At 35.1% G+C, this 11,862-nt stretch overlaps 1 pseudogene; it reads left to right on the plus strand.

Moving 5' to 3' along the window:
* Positions 1 to 2,304: 2,304 nt before the first annotated feature.
* On the plus strand, positions 2,305 to 2,423 carry LOC120615687 (uncharacterized; annotated as a pseudogene).
* The last annotated feature ends 9,439 nt before the right edge of the window (positions 2,424 to 11,862 follow it).

Genomic DNA, 11,862 nt, shown 5'->3' on the forward strand with positions numbered 1-11,862 from the left:
GGACTGTGGTCTTGGAACAGAAGTTCTCAGTAAATGAGAAGAATGACCGAGAGGTTGATAGATGATGTAATGAGAAGAGTAGAATATGGTAATACCAAAATAGGAAGAGGAAATTTGGCTTAAATTGGAAAACAAGTCGTCTGAAAGAAGCCATGGAGAGCTAGGATGTTGCCAGGAGCATCTCCACACCCTGCCCTGGATGGCAGTGTTGAAGAATAAATAGCCACTAGAAGCAGCAGGAAATATGGCACCTTAAGGAGAAATCACATCTCATTTATTCATTCACTTATCCATTCACACATCCATTCATTTATTCATCCAATAGGCATTAAGCTAGATATTGGAAATTTAAAGATGGGTTTTATATAGTTGCTCTTCTTAAAGGATTTGCAATCTAGTACAAGAGACATACTGACACAATGTAAAAAGTTCTATGAAAGAAATATGTCAAAATATGGGAATGCAGAGAATTAGGAAAAATTTTCACAGAGGTGACATTTGAAATAACCTTGAAGGATGGGTTAAATTTCTCATGAAGACAAGAGAAATAGGTCATTCTAGGAATAAGAAAAATACGAAGCATACTAAGTAAGTGTCTGTATTAGTTCTCTAGGACTGTTAAAACAAAATACCACAGACTGGGTGGCTTAAACAGCAGAAATTTATTTTCTCATAATTCTGAAGGCCAAAAGTTTAAAATAAAGGTGTTAGTAGGTTAGGTTTCTTCTGCGGCCTTTCTCATTGGCTTGCAGATGGTCGTTTTCTTGCTGTGTCTTTACATGGTCTTTCCTTTGTGTGCGTACCTTCCTGGTGTCTCTCCCTCTTCTTTTGAGGACAGTAGTCTTATAGAATAAGCCCCCCACATATAACTTCATTTAATTTTAGTTACCCTTTTAGATGGGGAAATTATATATATAATGATATATACAATGAGACAATTATATATATATATATATATATATATATAAATATAGATCTAGATATAGATATAAACATAGATGATATAGATATAGATGTAGATGGAGATGTAGATGTAGATTTATTTTGAGGAACCGGCTCATGCCAGTGAGGCTTAGAAATCCTATGATCTGCCATAGCAAGCTAGACACCCAGGAAAGTTGGTGGTATAATTTAGTCTGAGTCTAAAGGTTTGAGAACCGGGAGTCAATGGTGTAAATCCCAGTTCGAGATCCAAAGAAGAGACGAGATGTCCCAGCTAAATCAGTGAGGCAAGGAACAAAGGCATGATTTTTTTCTTTCTGCCTCCTCCTCTTCTGCTAGTCAGGTCCTCAATGGACTGGATGATGCCCATTCACATTTGAGAGAGCAAATTTTTGCTTTGCTCGGTCTACTGATTACAATGTTAATCTCTTCCAGAAACACTCTCACAGACACATCCAGAAATAATGTTTAATCTGGGATCCCTGTAACCAACTTAAGTTGACACTTAAACTTAACCATCACAAGGCCCTATTTCTATATACAGTCACATTCTGAAGTGTACTGGGGGTTAGGACTTCAACATGTGAATTTGGGAGGGGGCACAATTAAGTCCATAACAAGTCCTTTCTGTCGGTGGGTTATCCTAATTGTCACGTTTTGGTAATCAGGATATTGAAAAAGAGGATGATAGTTTTAATAGCTCTCAAGATTTGTTTTCATGGCATGTAAAAATGGAAATAATTCTGAACTACAAGTTAAAGAGATTTAGACTTAATTCTACATCTGGTTATACAGAATACTAAGTGCTCTAATAAACCCTCCCACTGTAGAACTAGATCCTGAATAGAAAACACTTTTTGATGAACTGATGGGCTTATCAGGGGATAAGAAGTAGGCAATGAGTTCAAGGTACATTATCTTGTCCCACCCCCAAAACAAAACAGAAAACAGAGATTGGGGTGGGACTGGTAGTAGTGGGCAGTGGGCAGATGAAAGGGGCTGGGTGGACTTAAGGACAGATGTCCTCAGCAGGACTGTAATCCAGGTTCTAAGCCTTGTTCCAGTGCAAGGAGATGGAACTGAGTTCCTGACTTTCATGTTAGCTACAATCCTGAAGCGGACGTTTGAAGTGGTTCCAGGTCAGTGGCTTTTCCTAGCTCCTTGAAGACACAGATGTAAATCCTTTTGAGAAGAAAATATTCTCATTTTAAGCCCCCAAATTACCACAGATTTAATATAGAATAAATATGAATTCTAATTCCAAAGTCATAGAGTATATGGGAAGGCAAGCCAACTGAGTGAGAATCAATAGAATAACAAACAAGATAAGACCACCAGAACCGTAGATATGAAAATTATCTGGTCTAGGGCCATGCTACCCTGAACAAACCCAATCCCATATGATCTTGGAAGCTGAGCGGGGTCAGGCCTGGTTAGTACTTGGATGGGAGACTACCTAGGAAGACCAGGTGCTATAGGTGTAAAAAAAAAAAAAAATAAGGGATTGTAAGCTGACAAGGTCCTTGCAATCTGTGAGGTCAACTAAGGGTTGCCTTGCCTAAAAATAAAAGAAAATTGTCTGATGCTTAATGTAGATGTATGTGTGAATTCTAAAAAAATGAAACATAAATATAACCTAGCAATTGCAGATTACCAAATATGGCCAGCAGATTCAAAAAAGAGCCAGATGAAATTTCTATAAATGAAAAATTTAACTACCAGAGGAGTTCAGAAGATGCCACCCCGAAATGTGCCACTTTGGCATGAAGATTATTTTGAGAAAATTAACTGCCTAAAACAAAGTATAAATTTATCCTTTTTTTAAAAGAAAATTTATACTTATAAAGGAAATTTCCATTAGTAAAGGTACCTGTACCAGGAAGAGAGCTATTCTCAGAGTCAACTTTTTTTTTTCTTTTACCTGAAAGGCCCTTAACTGCATAATAAGGTAAACTTTATTTACCATATATTTCCTCCCCTCACTTTCCCATAATTTGTCTCCCCTCACTCAGAAGCCTAAAACCTCTATTCCTTTCTTTTGCTCAGGATTGTGTGTGTGTGTGTGTGTGTGTGCCTCCTTGAGTCTCATGTTTTTGTGGAACTCCCGTGCATATGCAGCTAATTAAATGTTTCATTTTTTCTTATCAATCTGTTTTGTCGATTTAATTCTTAAGCCAGACAGAGAACCTAGGAGAGTAGAGGAAAAAATTTTCCTCCCTCACACTAATGAAATAAAAATCTTAATAGACGTACTTAATAGTTGAATATATACAGCTAAATAGAAAATTAATTACCTGGAATATGTTTAAAGAAATTACTTAGATTGCAGCACAGAAAGCAAAGAAATAGAATATATGAAAGAGAAGTAGTGGATAGAATAAAATTTTAATATTTATATAATCTGTGTCCCAGGGAAGATAATAGAGATAATGAAGAAGAGGAAACATTTAAAGAGATTTTGGCTGAGAATTTTCTAAATCTGGAATAAAAATATAAATCCACAGATTTAGGAAGCATTAATAGTATAAAGTAGACCAACAAAACCAAAAGTTGATTGTTTGAAAAAATTAATAGGAAAGAAATTAATAGGAAAGAAAAAAATCAAGTGAAAATGAGAATAAAAACAATAAAATATTAAGTTGGAAAAAGAAGAAAAGTACAGATATAGGAGAGATTAAAGATAAAATAATTTTACAACAGCAAATTTAAACTCTAAAATAAAATGGAAAAAATTAGAAAAATGTAAATTACAAAATAATCTCAAGAAGAAATAAAATGTCTAAATAGATCTACATCTATTAAGAAATTAAATAAAAATTTTAAAGTTTACCAGAAAGAAAACATTGAATATTTCTACTAGCCAATTCTCCCAAACTTATCCCAAGTAGAATATGGTCATTCTGAACTTATATAATCTTATATAAATTCCTTAAGAGGATAAAAAAAGTGCATGCTTTGCAACTCATAAGTATGGTATAGATTTGAAATCGAAACTGGACGAGACAGGAAAAAGAAAAAAAAATTTATTGGGTAGCCTCTCTCATTGACTTAGGTGCAAAAATGTTTTAAAGCAAACTAAATCCAGCAGTATTTGTATGTGTGTGTATACATATATACACATATATGTAAATGTGAGGATGGTTAACATAAAAAATTCAGTGGACATCAGCTATGATATTAACAATTAAAGGAGAAAATCCATATGTTGTCTCAATACATACAGATAAAGCATTTAATAATATTTAATATCTATTCATTATTTCAAAATAAAAACAAAACAAACAAACCTCATAACAAACTATGATAGGATGGCATTTCCTTAACTTACAATATCATCTGAATGGGAAACATAGAAGCATTTCCCCATGTAATTACATTCTTATACTTAAATATTTTTAACAATTCTATTGAGGTGTAATTGACACATTTTAAGTATATGCATACTTAAAGTACACAAGTTGTTAAGTTTTTACATATGTATACACCTATGAAGCTACCACCATAATCACATATTCATCATCTTTAAAAGTTTCCGCCTGCCCTCTCAACATTGCCTGACCCTCTCCACCAGATGACCAATGATTTGCTTTCTTTCACTTTAGATTAGTTTGCATTTTCCAGAATTTTATGTAAATAAAATCATACACAATATACTTGTTTTTTGTTTGTCTGGCTTCTCTTACTCAGCATAATTATTTTGAGTTTCATCTGTGTTGTTTATTCTTTTTTATAGCTGAGTAGTATTTCATTGTATGGATATACGATAATGTTTATTCATTCACCTTTTGATGGACTTTGGATTGTTTTATGTTTACGACCATTACAAATAGAGCTGGTGTGAACTTTAGTGTGAAAGTCTTTGTATGGAGATATCCTTCTATTTCTCTTGGGAAAATACCTATAGGTGCCTGCAAAGGCTCTAAATAGCATCCCTATCTGATACTGATACTTCAAGTACCATTGATCTGATGGATTATATGGCCAAAGTGGCAGAGCAGCCCCAACCTGGACCTGTTGCAGAGCCTTTCCTTGTTCTGGACCCACTCAAAAGTAGCAACTTTTTGGGTCACTTGGTAAATGGGCTACAATAACACACCCCAATAAGGAACATGTTACCACCACAATCCAAAGAGGTCCACTAGGCGTTGTGCCTTGAATGTATAGGGATATTTCAACATGCGCCACACCACTGACTTCTAGAAATTTCAGTGAGGTGGAAGGCATCTGAACTTTCATTGTATTTATTTCCCACTCTCTGACATACAAGTGTCTTACCAATAAATTTAGCATAGTTGCCAGTTCTAGCTCACTAGCTTTTCAATGTCTTCGATGTAATGGAACAGTGTGATATCTTGTGGAAGAGAAAGGCAATCAAGTTTCTGTGGACTAAAGCTGGAACATTAATATACTTCTAAATTAGGACAGCAAAGGTGTATTCCAGCTGAAAATAAATTGCTTCTCATGGTCTTTGTTAACAGGTATCAAGAAAAAAGCATTTTTCAGATTAATAGCTGTATACTAGGTATGAGGGATGTGTTAATTTGCTCAAGCAATGAAACCACATCTGGAACAGCAGGTGTAATTGGAGTTGCCACCTGATTAAGTTTACAATAATCCACTGTCAATCTCCAAGATCCATCTGTTTTCTGCACAGGCCAGATAGGGAAATCCAATGGCAATGTGGTGGGAACCACCACCCCTGCATCCTTCAAGTCTTTGGTGGTGTACCAATCTCTGAAGTCCATCCAGGAATGTGGTATTGCTTTTAGCTTACTATTTTCCTAGATAGAGGCAATTTTAGTGGTTTCCACTTGGTCTTTTCTATCATAATAGCTCCCACTCTCCAAGATAGGGAAACAATGTGGAGATTCTGCTAGTTGCTCAGCATGCCTATTCCAATTATACATTCTAGAACTGTGGAAAAAACCACAGGATGGGTTTGGTGACTTGCTGTACCCATTGTGAGATGAACTTGAACTAAAACCTCATTGAACATCTGACCTCCATAAAGCCCCCTACTCTGGTGGGTCTCCTGGAATTAGTGGCAGTTCAGAACCAATGCTAAATAATCCCCCCAAAGTCTGATCATTTTCTTTTCCCCTAGTGTACAGTCAGCTAGGTAAAACTTGTCTGGGAATTGAGTGAAGGGGCATGCCTTTCTGTTTTGGTGATTCAAGTTAGACTTCTGATCACTTGATTTAGAACCCTTCCACTTAATTTAGTAGATCGTCCATCTATATCTCTTCTAGGGACAATAATCAACTAGCTAATGCTATGAATCAAATTCTTTTGATTACTGCTTTGACCCTGCTGTCCATTAATGGTGTCTATTCTCACCTTGTCTTTGATGATTAAGTGCCACCACTTGAACCCCTGCTACCTTGAGATCCAATTATCTCTGTTGCATTTAAGTATTCTAGTTCAGAGGCAGCAAATCTCACTCTTCTAGCCTAAAGAGAAGAGTAACCACAGATAAGGGTGCTAGGGCTCTCCTCACAATTTATTTCCCTTACTTGTGGTGAAAGGCATGTCACTTGAACCCTTCCACAGAAGTTGAGCAGGCCTTACATGATAAATTCACTGGCAAAGAAGATTCAACAGAATTTAAGGGTTTAATATCCTCAGCTTCAACTTGCCCATATGTTGCCATTTCAAATATCAGGCAATGCCCTCAGTTTAACAGAATGTACCATATGAGGTTGAGAACTAAATTTGCTTTGTAATTCAGCTACTTGAAGAATGAGACTGCATTTACTTTTCAGAAATCTCAGCTCTGCAGCTATAGGAGATACAGTTTTCTTTAAGAAATGACAGACATTTTCAGTTAATTTATGTTGAATTCGAGCCGGGAACATGAAGCCCTGAACTCGACCTTTTCTTTTTCTACTTTCTCCAGTGAATTTAGCAGCAACCAGCCAATCTCATTATACTTGTTAGTTTAGTTAAACTTGGTATCAAATACATGGTCACCCAGAACCTTGCCTTTTATAAGTATTTGATTAAGAGTATCCAATAATGATATTTTGTATATCTCTATTGCCACATTATACCAGACTATCGGTGCCTTCTTTACCACTGGAAAAGGAGTCATTAGTACCCTTAAATATAGTCAGGTTAGAAAACTAATTCCAGAAACCTCCTGACCAATTCAGGAAACTTATCCTTAAAATTCTATTTCTCTCTGTTTTTCCTACATATATAATTTAACTAATAAATATGTATTTATTATAAATAATACATATTTATGACTTTATGCTAACTAAATAATAAACACATATATTTATATGTATAAATTATCTATCTATCATCTACGAAGAGGTTTATTTTTAAGGAATTGCCGCATGCAATTGTAGGGGCTGTCATGTGCAAAATCTGTAGGGCAAGTCTCAGGAATTGATGCTGCAGTCTTGAGGCAGAATTTCTTATCTGGAAAAACTCATCTTTTGCTCTGAAGGCCTTTCAACTGATTGGATGAGGCTAACCTGCATTATCAAGGGCAATTTTTTTTACCTAAAGTCGATTAATTGTAGATGTTAACCACACCTACAAATATCTTCACAATCCTGGCTAGATTAGTGTTTGATTAAATAACTGGGTGTTATAGCATAGCCAAATTGATGCATAAAACTAATATTCACATCATTAAATACTTTTCTACATTCGTTGAGATAATCATATGATCTGTTAATATGGTAAATTTTATTGACTAATGTTCTAGTGCTAATCCAAACTTGAATTCTTGGAACAAGTTCCATTTAATTGGAATGTATTATTCTTTTTTATATTATTAGATTTGATTGGCTAAAATTATGTTAAGAATTTTTACATCTATAATTATGAGGAATATATATAGTCACAGTTCTCTTTTCTTGTAATATCTTAGATTTCGGTACCAGAGAAATGGTGGCTTTATAGAATGAATTGGGAAGGAGTCCCTCATTTTCCATTTTCTGCCATTCTTCTTTTTTTCTGCTCTGCTGCAAATTTGAGTAACAAGACCTTTCAAGTTGTGTCTCAGCTCTTTTGTTGGTTTAGTGTTAGAATGATATGTAGTTTTCATGCATTTACTTCTAACATATTTGCGTGATGTTTAAAGTGGGTTTCTGGTAGGTAGCTTTATAGTTCTTCATTTTTAATCCATGTGGCTGTTTAGACCATCTATATTTAATGTGGTTATTCATATTGTCACGTTTCAGTTTTGCTATTTGCTTTTTATTTGCCTTATATACTGTTTCCTTTTTTTCTGTTTTTTTTTTTTTCTCTTTTGGATTAATTGAATGTTTTAAAGATATCATATTTTCTTCTTTGTTGCCTCATTTGCTATACTTTTTTTTGTATTTTATTTAAGGTTTATAATATCCATCTTTAATGTAAAACAATCTACTTTCAGGTAACATTCTACCACTTGATTTATAGTGAGAATATTACAATAGTATACTTCTTTTTCTATTTCTGACCATTATGGTTTTGTCATCTATTTAACTTTAGCATATTTTATAAACACAAAAATACATTTTATTATTTTTGCTTAAAAGAGAGAAATACTTTTGAAAGTGATTTAAGTAATAAAAGTCATTTCTTTGTGTAGATTTATATTTTCTTCAGGTATCATTCTCTTTCTTCCCAGAAGACTTCCTTAACATTTTATTTTGTGGTGCCATTCTGCTGGTTTTAAAATTGTCCATGTATTTCATGCCTAAAAATGTCTTTATTTAACCTTTGAAAGATATCTTCTCTGGGTATGGAATTTAAGGTTGTTGAGAATTTATATTTTACTCCAGTGCTTTAATGAAGCTGCTTCACTTCCTTTTGGTTTTCATTGTTTCTGATGAGAACTTTGCTGTCATCCTTACCTTTTTTCCTCTGTATGAAATATGCTTTTAATCTCTTGCTGCTTTGAAATTTCCTCTTAAGCTCTGGTTTTAAGTATTTGAATATGATGTGCCTTCTGGTACTTTCTTCACATTTCTTGTGTTTAGAGTTTATCGAGGCTCTTGAATCTATGGATTTACAATTTTCATCATTTCTGGAAAAAATTTGGCTATTATTTTTAAATTATAATTCTGTCCCTCAGCCTCTTTTTTGCAGACTCAAAAATACATATATATTAGGTCCCTTGAAATTGGCATACAGCTCACAGATACTCTGTTCTTTTTCCTATCTTTTTCCTCTTTATGTTTTGTGTTGAGTAGTTTCTGTTGCTATGCCTTTGAATTCACTAATATTTTCTTTTGCAATATCTAATGTAATATTAATTCAACCAATAAAAAAATATTAATCCCACCAATGGTATTTTCTATCTCAGATATTGTAGTTATCATCTCTTAAAGTTCAATTTGGGAATTAAAAAATGTTTTTCCCATCTCTAACATGTTAAAAATTTCCTCTAGTTTCTGGAACATATTCAATATAGTTATAATAATACCATTGTCTAGTAATCTTATGTTGCATTATTTGTTTTTTTTTTTTTGAGATTTTTTTCTTTATATTTAGTATTGTTGTACCACCAGCCCCCGAAAGACACACAGACCACCAGAAATCAGTGAGTTATAGGAAACACACTATTCAGCCAGCTGGGTCTGCCAGGGGTATGCAGACCCCAAATTAAGCAGCCCCGAAATGTAGAGGTACAGAGTTTTTAAGCCCTAAATCCCATTCCTCATTTGTCTTAAACACAAAGGTCTATTTTTCTCCTGTTCACTACCTGTCAACCCACAGGTCGGTTGTGCAAGCAGGGGTACAGAAGCAGAAAGCTTATTGTTAGAATGTTATGTTCCCATGGGTGATAACCTATGTTCCCATGGGCGATAGCCAAGCAGTAATTTTCCAGCCAGCACAGTATATTCCCCTGCTTCTTGGCATGCCTGGTAATTTTTTATTGGATGTCATCAATTGTAAATTTTACCTTTTATGCTAAATAGTGTTTATTTCTATAAATATTCTTGAGCTTTGTTCTAGGATACAGTTAAATGACTTGGAAACAATTGATCCTTTTGTGCTGGCTGGAAAATTACTGTTTGGCTATCGCCCATGGGAACATAGGCTATCGCCCATGGGAGCATAGGCTATCGCTCATGGCAGCATAGGCTATCACCCATGGGAACATAACATTCTAACAATAAGCTTTCTGCTTCTGTACCCCCGCGTGCACAACCGACCTGTGGGTTGACAGGTAGTGAACAGGAGAAAAATAGACCTTTGTGTTTAAAACAGAATGAGGAATGGGATTTAGGGCTTAAAAACCCTATACCTCTACATTTCGGGGCTGCTTAGTTTGGGGTCTGCGTACCCCTGGCAGACCCAGCTGGCTGAATAAAGAGTGTGTTTCCTATAACTCACTGATTTCTGGTGGTCCGTGTGTCTTTCAGGGGCTGGCGGCTACAACGCTTTTGAGTCTTAATGTTTCAGCATTTTTAGATGGGACCAGAACAATGTTTGGGTTAGGGCTAATTTTGCCCTACTGCATAGACAAAACCCTTTCGGGTACTCTACCTGACGTCCTTTGAATTATTAGATTTTCTAGTCTGGCTTGTGGCAACAAGTACTATTGCCATTCTGTGTTAGTGCTGGCTACTGTTTCCTCTAATCTTTTCAAGTGTGTTTTCCCTCCGGCTTTGGGTGGGTAGTGTCCTCCTTTGTGTATGCTGATTAGTACTCAGTTGAAGATTTTAGAGGAATCCTCTGCAGATATTCAGAGTTTACTCAGTCCAGCTTACTTTTCCCCAATACTCTCTCCTGCAAGCTCTACCCATCTTGACCTTTGGATTTCCATTTTTTATTTTCTCAACTCAGGGAGACTACCTGTTTTTGCTTTCAGTTTGGCTTGTAAAAACTCTCGTTAGCTCATTAAAAGGACAATTATAGAATTCACCTTTTTGTTTTTATTTCTTAAGCATCACTTTGTTTTGTTGTCTAATGTCTAATGTCTTGGAAAGCATTGTTTCAGACATTTTTTTTCTGGTTTTATGGTTATTTGGGAGGAGGGTAGATATGATCCTTCATACAACATCTTTTTCAACAGTGGAAGTCCTACTTGCTTCCCATGCCTCTTTCATAAGTCATTTTTTTTTTCAGACACATGGGTGGTTAATTATTCTTTGCAGTTTATGGCAGGTAACACTGGTATACACGAGGATCTTACTCTTATTTTAATTTTCCACATTCTTCTTTTGACCTCTACTCTCATTTCTTTCCCCATCACAGTGCGGATGAACAAAAGGGGTTCTATGGAAATTAACCTCACAGGGTGATCTGATCATAAATTCCTAACTGTGTGAGTAATGGTGGGTAGTCACGCCTTAGGCATATAACTTCTTTAGTAACAGGTTTATCTTTGCCTTAAATACGTTTTGCTTATTGTTTTTGTGCATTTTAGACAACATATCTTTGAGATAAGCTATAACCATCATCAAGAGAACACATAATCTTGTTAACTATCCTGTAATCAAATCCCTGCCTTACTTTCTCCCACCTCCAAATAATCTTTCTTATGTTCCCTCTTTAATTCCAAATGCATAAAAGAAGCCGTAAAACTATAATTCTCTGGAGCATTTGCGATCTTGCTCCCTGGCAATGTTGTCAGTTTGGCTCAAGTAGACATTTATAGAAATTCCCTACAGATTTGGATATTTCTTAGGTTGAGAACTGATAACTTTTTAAATGAGTTAATTTGTATATTTTTGTTGGAATTTATGCAAATATATATTGTTGGATTTTTTGGTAGATTTTACATTTATACTTTAAAGACAAAAATCACATATAATTTGCTACTGCTCCTTGTTACATAATAAACTACTCTAAGCATCTACCATATTTATGTATTTACTCTCCCAGAGTAGAACACTGAAATTTCCTTACACATCCTATCACCAAATAATGCTATGATGAATCTCCTTGTACATTTTCCCTGATAGACTTGGG

Source organism: Pteropus medius, unplaced genomic scaffold, assembly GCF_902729225.1.
Source record: "Pteropus medius unplaced genomic scaffold, Ma_sr-lr_union100, whole genome shotgun sequence".
In the NCBI taxonomy this organism is placed as follows: Eukaryota; Metazoa; Chordata; class Mammalia; order Chiroptera; family Pteropodidae; genus Pteropus; species Pteropus medius.